This window comes from Hemiscyllium ocellatum, chromosome 8 (genome assembly GCF_020745735.1).
Source record: "Hemiscyllium ocellatum isolate sHemOce1 chromosome 8, sHemOce1.pat.X.cur, whole genome shotgun sequence".
NCBI lineage: Eukaryota > Metazoa > Chordata > Chondrichthyes > Orectolobiformes > Hemiscylliidae > Hemiscyllium > Hemiscyllium ocellatum.
The window spans coordinates 28,168,774-28,176,787 of record NC_083408.1 but is presented as its reverse complement, the minus strand read 5'-3'; the positions used below and the strand labels follow the sequence as shown (position 1 = coordinate 28,176,787).

At 42.8% G+C, this 8,014-nt stretch overlaps 1 long non-coding RNA gene across 1 annotated transcript in view; it reads right to left on the bottom strand.

Annotated features, from left to right (window-relative positions):
• Nucleotides 1-2,891: 2,891 nt before the first annotated feature.
• LOC132818082 (uncharacterized) overlaps nucleotides 2,892-8,014 on the bottom strand; it is a 5,527-nt gene continuing 404 nt past the window's right edge. Inside the window, exon 2 of the long non-coding RNA XR_009644953.1 lies at nucleotides 2,892-7,845. This is a non-coding gene — a long non-coding RNA (uncharacterized LOC132818082). The remainder of the gene's footprint in view (nucleotides 7,846-8,014) is intronic.

The following is an 8,014-nucleotide window of genomic DNA, read 5'->3' as shown; positions in this document are numbered from 1 at the left end:
GTGAAGGGACGACCTTTTAGAATTGAGATTAAGAGGAATTTCTTCAGCTAGAGGGTAGTCAACCCATTGCCGCAGAAAGCTGTGGAGGCAAGTCATTGAGTGTATTTAAGACAGAGATAGATATGTTCTTGATTAGTAATGGGATTAAGGCTTACAGGGAGAGGACAGGTGAATGGGGTTAAGATATATATCAACCATAACTCAATGGTGGAGCAGACTTGATGTTACAACGGGCCTAATTATGCTCATATTCTTATTTTCCAGTGTGTTCAAAAATGATGATCTGTCCCTGAACCCATGGAACAAGACCTTTCAAGTTAAACAACCACTATCCCAGGATAAATCTTGCTGCCACCCCACCCTTTAGACAAGCATATGGAGGTTATTGGCTAGTGTAGGTTAGGTAGGCTTCGGTCAGCGCAACATCGAGGGCCGAAGGGCCTGTATTGCACTGTATTTTTCTATGTTCTATGTACCCCTTTAAAGATAAAAAACGAATTTAGTTTACCTGTCTAAATTCATTTTGTATTTGTCCAGCAGATTATTGTGATTTCTGAGTTTGAATCCCAAAATCTGTCTGGCATCCACTTCTCCAAGCTTCTTGCCATTTATATCTGCTCTTGTAAAAATTAAGAGCAGGAGTGGGCCTTTCAGTCTCTCAAGGTTGCCCAACCACTCAATAAGATCACAGCTCATCTGAATGTGACATTAACTTCACTTTTCAGTAATGTTCTCGAGGGAAGGAATCTACACTCTTACTTGGTGTGAATGACATGTGACTCCAAACCCAAAACAATGCAGTTGACTTTCAGCTGCTCTCCAGGCCATAAATGTTCGGCTCATCAGTGATGGTCACGTCTCATGAACAAATGGAAAAAACACTTCTGCCAATTATTTATTTAAATCCCTTTGTGCACTTCTATCCTCTTGACAACTTACTTTCCCAGTTCATGTCCTCAGTAAATTTAACAATCATATTTTCAGCCCTTTCATATAAGTTCTTGATATAGATTGTAAATAGTTGAGATGTGAGCAGTGATCCCCAGGGCACTCAACTCCTATATCTTGCCAAACCAAAAATGACTCGTTTATACTGCTCTCTTCCGGCTAACCAATCCTTGGTCCATACTAATAGATTCATTAAGCACAGAAACAGACCCTCCAGTTCAACACATCCATGCCAACCAAGTTTCCCAAACTAAACTAATCCCACTTGCTTGCATATGGCCCTTATCCCTCTAAACCTTTCCTATTCATGTACCTGGCCAAATGACTTTTAAATGTTGTAACTGTATCTGCATCTACCACTTCTTCAGGCAGTTCATTCCACATACAAACCATCCTCTGTGTGAAAAAGTTGCCCCTCAGTTCCCTGTTAAAGTTTTCTCCTCTCACTTTAAAAATATGCCCTCTAGTTTTGAGCTCCCTCACCTTGGGGAAAAGACCTTTAATATTCACCTTATCTATGCCCCCCATGAAATATATTATTCCCTTTACCATGAGCTCTTATTTTGCAAAGAAGTCTTTGATGTGACAGAAATGCTATTTAGAAATCCATGCGTATCAATATATCTACAGGTTTCCTTTTGTCCACCTTGTTTTGCATTTCCTCAAAGAACTCTGACTCCCCCTTCCACAAAACCATGTTGATTCTGCCTGTCTGTGATTTTCTAAACGACTTCTTACCTCTAATAATAAATTCTAGCATTTTCACTGTGATGTTAGGCTAACTGGCCTGCAGTTTTCCTCCTTTTTAAATGAAGTTACATTTTTTATTTTCCAATCCAGTGACCTTTTCATTTCCTAGGAAACTTAGAGATCACAAACAACGTTTACACCCGCTATCTTTGCGGCCACATCTTTTAAGACCCTATTCATAGGATCACAGCCATACAGCATGGAAATAAACCCTTTGGTCCAACTATTGCATGCCAACCATGTTCCCAAACCAAACTAGCCCCACATACCATAATTTGGCCCATATCCCTCCAATATTTATGTAATTATCCAAATGTCATTTAAATATTGTAACTGTACTTGCATCCACCACTTCCTGAGTTTTTCCTCAACACAGTCACCACTGTGTAAAAGAAATTGCCCATCGTCTTTTTCAAAACTTTGTCTCACCTTAAGAATACATCCCCTCATTTTGAACTAACCCACTCTAAAGGAAAGACCTTTGCTATTCACATTACCTATATCCCTTATGGCTTTATAAACCTCTGTAAATTCACTTCTCAATGTCCTACTCTCCAGTGAAAAAGTCCCAGCCTATTTTTACCCAGCAACCCTCTATTCCCAGCAACAGTCCAGCACAATCTTCCTGAACCCTAATTTATCAATATAATACAAAGTACTTCAGATATGTCCTCATCAACACACTATACAACGGTCAGAAATATCCTGGCTTTGACATTGATTTAAGGTCCTTCCTTCCTTGATTTTTAAGTGTTGGGATTTTATGTCTTGTACAGTGAAGACAATCAAAATCCCTGTTCAATTCTTCCATCATTTCCTTAGTTCCCATTAATTCCCTGGTTTTATGCTCTCAAAAGGGACAGATCAAACTCACGTAAAATGAACTTTTTCCTTTTCAAATAATTGTAGAAACTTGTACAATATGATCTTTAAAAGTTCTTTCTAGCTAAATTTCTCTTGCAATCTAATTCCAATCTGTAGAATACACCAGAACCACCACTGAGAACCTCCTCTTAAAATGACCCTGCTTATTGATGTGAAATTGCAAGTACTGAGGTGTGCCCTCCCTGCACTGTTTAGCTACTCTCTTTCACCTCTCTCCGCATTCATCTCCTCCACACTTTGCTCTCAATCTCCAACTCTGGAGGGGGGCACGGCATCATCTTCCACCAAGAAAGAGACAAAAATACACATTATAAACACTAGTGCACCATTGGCACACGGGTCTTTTATTGCTGTTAGTTCTGTACAGAGGTGAAGTTAGAGCAATCAGACTGCTCGAGGGATCATTCTACAGCAGTGAGTGATTCATGCAATTCTCATCCCTTCTCTCTGAAATGCATAGTTTAATGCAAGCTGCCTCATGCATCTAGAAAACATTTAGCACTGTAATTCCATAAAAAAAGATTCAAATAACAAATTTAGACAGCAGAATGTTATAAATCCAGCACTGCCCTATTGAAGAGAGATTGAGGACTGAGGCATTACGCTGCAACCTAAGCGTTTGACCCATCTGGATGTAAGTTTGCTTGCTGAGCTGGAAGGTTCACTTTCAGATGTTTTGTCACCATACGAGGCAACGTCATCAGTGAGCCTTCAGTGAAGCTTCTAGCTCAGTGAGCAAACTTAGATTGAGAACCTCAACCTGAACTACAAACTTCATCCAAACTCTGTTTGACCCATCCAGTTTGATTAGTCAGTGCAGATAGCAGGCACTGGGAGGGGAGCATCTAGCCCAGCTCAATGGTTGAAGTTTCATTTCTGTGCAGTCCATTTCCATTTCTGAATGGACAGTTGGATGGCCTGGACAGAAAACAGGGGAAATCAAAACACACACTGACAACCCCCAGCAAACCAGCAACAGTCAAATCAGTGCACAGATTCACTGTGGGATCACTACAGGATTATACCCAGTGCTCCCTCAATCCTCCGAAAGTGCTGGCCCTGTGCTGTACAGCACAATGCTTCATTCTCTCGGTCTCTTTACAAGAGAATTAGCTTTGCAGGCTGAAGAATAATGAACAGGATGGTATATCTGCCGTATATTTTAATTCCTATTGCTCAGTGTTTGTTAATGCATAATTAAACATCAGACTGATTTCATGACAGATCTAGCTACTGTATAATACATTTTTGAACATGCATAATTAAAAACTCAGCCTCCTTCACCCTGGATTTTTGTGGTCAGTTCAACATTCCATCGACACGTTTCCAGTTGAATTCTTGCTTCCTCTACCCAGCTCTGTGCAGCAGTGAGCCTTGAACCTGCTGCCTCAACAGATAGCAGCCTCCCAGGACAGTTTAAAAAAAAAACGAGCATTCACAGTCCATGGGAAGCAGGCTGTGCTCAGTCTGGGACTTCCTGGAACAGGGCCTGTTTTTTGTTCATCCTGTTAGCACTTTCTCCTCCCATGGATGCTGCACTGATACTTCCAGCTTCAGTGAGCTTAGGCAGCAGCTGTCAGGAGCCATTCAAGCATTGCACCCACGATATCACAGGTATTGCTGGCTAGTCCAAACGTTGATGGTTATAGAGCAATGCCAATGCTCCGAGTTTGAAGGTTTCCAACTCTACAATTCAGCCTGTTCCAGAAAAACTAGGTTGAGGTCTGTTTGGTCATTTGTCAACCACTGCTCTTCCAAGTTCATTCTTTCCTATACTGGCAACAGCATTACTAACACGTGTACAACAGTTATTGCTACTAATGGCACATACTCTAAAATCATATGGCTTTATTTGCATTTTAATGTGACTACAATTTGTGCTACGAGTTTCATTTGCAGGTGAAACCCAGGAGGTATTTAATAATCTTACCCAAAGCTGGAATTATTTTGCAAAGCGCTAGCTACTTTATCAAAAAAAAATAAACAGTGACAGTTGCACTACAATCTGATCTCTGAAATTACTTTCAGCCAGCATGAGGGATGTTGCCTAAAAGAAAAAGTCAAGCCTTTTCTAAGGTTCTACGATGTTCACTAAATATAGTAAATCCCACTGTCCTCGCTGCAATAGGTCACATCACAGAACGACTGGATAAGTATTCTCATCTGTGACAGTCAGGTGTGTGCTAAATGGTGGGTTGGTGGCTCCTGCCCCAGTGTTAAAAAAAATTAGAGTGAAACCCACCAATGATCAGGCCAGCTTCAGGCAGCGTTAACTACATAGGGTCGAGCTGCTGCTACATTAGGACTGCATTCACATGGTAGTATCATCATATTCAGGAGAAAAGGTTTCAGCTTCAACCAACACCAAACTTGCATCACGTAAGCTGGGCATAGGTGAACGCTGAAGCAAAGACCCAGGAGTCTCACCAAGTCCCGAGTCAGGCAGTGTTTATACTGTAACTGCACTCTTGGTGAAAGCAGAAGTCACTCCAATTGATAGTACTGCTACACCATAAATACAAGTATTGCTGGGCACTGTTTTAAGCTCTACAAGTAGTGGGGCTCAGTGTCTTATGTACAAGCAACCAATATAATCTGCACAACACAATGATGTGGAGCCAAAGCTTCCCTCAACCACTGCCTACAAAGATGATCTAGTAATTCCCAGATAAGTGATCAAGGTTGGTAACTGTTCAGATGATCGATACAATCTATTCAGTTCACGGAAAGCAAGTCTGGACGCTCCCCTTCTCAAGCTGGTGGGTCAGACCACTTTCCTGAAACTCTGTATAATAAAACTACCACCTTCCATCAAATCTAAAGCTGACAGCCAGCAATCTCGAGCAGCTGGGTTCACTAAACTCTACAGAAAAAATGGGAGGCCATAAGCACAACAATGAGACTCTGGTTTCCATCCTGACATTCCTCAAACCAGCTTGCTGGATAAGCCTGGACCCTGGTTAGTTCATTAAGCTACGCCCTGTGAAAAAAAAAAGTTCGGTTAAACCGCTCATGGCAAGCTCCGCTAACCTCATGCACTGCCTCTAAGGTTTGGCACTACAGCTGCTACTGAAGCACTAAAGTGGTGTGGAACTATACATCTCCAAATGGAAGACATTGGTGATTTTGTTGTTCTGTTTTTGTTTTAAAAACTAATCGTGACATTTATTTTTCACGTTAATAGTATTGCACAGCCCGAACTTTTATCTAAATGAAAAACTAAAAGTTAAACAAAAATGCAAGTTTGAAAAAGTCCTAAAAATGAGAGGGGTAAAGGATAGCACTCTATTCTACTGATACTGCGCTATGTACAAACAGCTCAAAACTCCACTCCAGCCCCAATGCTTCTGCTATTGCTCATCTAACAGGGCTCAGTCACAACACAGATCAGTCCCAGTGAAGCTCTTTGTGGGGCTGATACCAGTGAGAATGAGACTGGCTGAAGAGGTCACTGATTGTATGCAGATGCCAGTCGATCTGGCTTCTCATATAGGAAACATCTTGTGCAGGCTAAAAACTTTGGGATATTACATCCTAACATTTAAAAGAAATGAAAGAAAATCTCCATGTGATTGAAGGGTTTTTCTTGCTGCTGTGGAGAAACTGACCCCACAAGCTGGCCGTTCTGACCTGGTGTCACCGTTATCTGGGTTGCAAGAAGATGGTGCACAACGCCCACACCAGGAATCAATCCTCTACTGCTCTGACTGGATGATACTTAACATGCGTCCTGTGATGATCTTGGATGCACAAAACCCATAGGTCAAAGCCAAAAGTGTGTCATGGAACTGCCCCATGGATTTGGAAAACCTTCATTGGTCTCTACTGGCTGCAGACTAAGCTTGAGTGTGACTGGGAAAAAGCCAAAGGAATAATCACTTCCCTGTGATCCACACGTCCAAGGGTATTCCCCAGACCTGCCCTCAGCTCCTCTTACAGCTAACACAGACAAAGCACCCAACCCAGCTCACCTCACTTTGCCTCAGGGTTAAATGATCTTGAACCTTGCGCTCAGCTTATCACAGCTTGCTAAATGATGTGCAATGTCAAAACAGTCAACCCACAGACAATCCAAGGGCCATCAGCAGGGAATGCTGCAAGCACTCAGCAGCAGTCGCCTCCAAACAAGAGAAAAAAAAAGCTGGTCAGCAGTTTGGGCAAGAGGCTCAGGGCACCCTGACAGGCTGCTGCCCTCTCTCATTACATACAGTGGGTTTTGTTTTAAAAGTTCGGGGTGGAGTGGGAGGACCAGCTGGAAGTGCTTTTCTGTTTATTTGATCTGCGACCGACAGCAGCAGGTGGTTAACGGAGTGGAAAGAGGGCAGTACTAGCAACAGGCCCAGTGCCATGTCTGTTAGGGGGCTGCAAGGGTTCAATCTCCTCCTGACACATTCTTAAGTAGCTGGTGGTTCCGAGTCAAAAGCATCATTCGGATGCTGGATTAGACCAAAATGAAAGCTGAGGTGAGCAAGCACTGACAACTAAATACAAGGGAAGCTCAATGTCGGATGAAATGGTGTCTAGTTGTATGGTGAGAATGGAAGGCCATTGTAAGCAGAGCAGCAATCACTGGGCCGGTATTAGCTACGAGGCTCAGGCTCTCGTGATGTGAAGCTAACACTGCATTTGCCACACGCCGGGACAGGAACAAAGTGAAGAACATTCACACAAAGATTAAACAGCGATGAAGTGAAACACATTTGTCTCCAGTGCAGGTGCCTTCATCCAACCACATGATACTTAATAGGTCTGACATTTTCTGGTTTGGACATGCCCCCCAGGAATCTTCTCAACACTGATAAGATATGGTCTGTTTCGACTTCTGCGTAATTCAGCATGATGGATGTGACACCAGATCTTACAGGAGTCAGAGCATTGTGGACTTCCAGCAGTGTGGCTTGCTTTTGAACAGTTAACTCAGGGTGGTTGTCAGGGAGTGGGGTACTGATTGTGAGACCGGCAGAGGGAGAAGGCTGGTTAGTGGGTGGAGGAGGAGATAGGAGGGGTTGAGGGTCTTGGTGTAGCTTAGAGGTCAGTGATCATCATCATATCGCCATTCTTCATTGAGATAGTAAACAGCCCAAACAGGACAGTCATTAATCCAGGCCATTTGAGACCTTGCTGCTTATAAAAACAGAAGTGCTGGTACAGGGAAGGCTTGTTGTTTTGACATCTTCAAAGCAGATTTGAGAGACTTTACTTTCCGCGATGATGATTTTGTACCAGTCCCACATGGTTTGGTAACGCCAGCAAGAAATCAACCTGGATTTTAAACAAAAGCAGTCAATTAGCAATAACAGACGAGCTCATTCACTCACTCACCATAAACATTCAAAGCCCAGGGGTACAGACACCAGCATGGGTAGAGAGAAAGGAGACTGAAAGTGAATGTGGAGGAGGGAGGGAGGGGGAAAAGAGGGAGGGAGGGGGG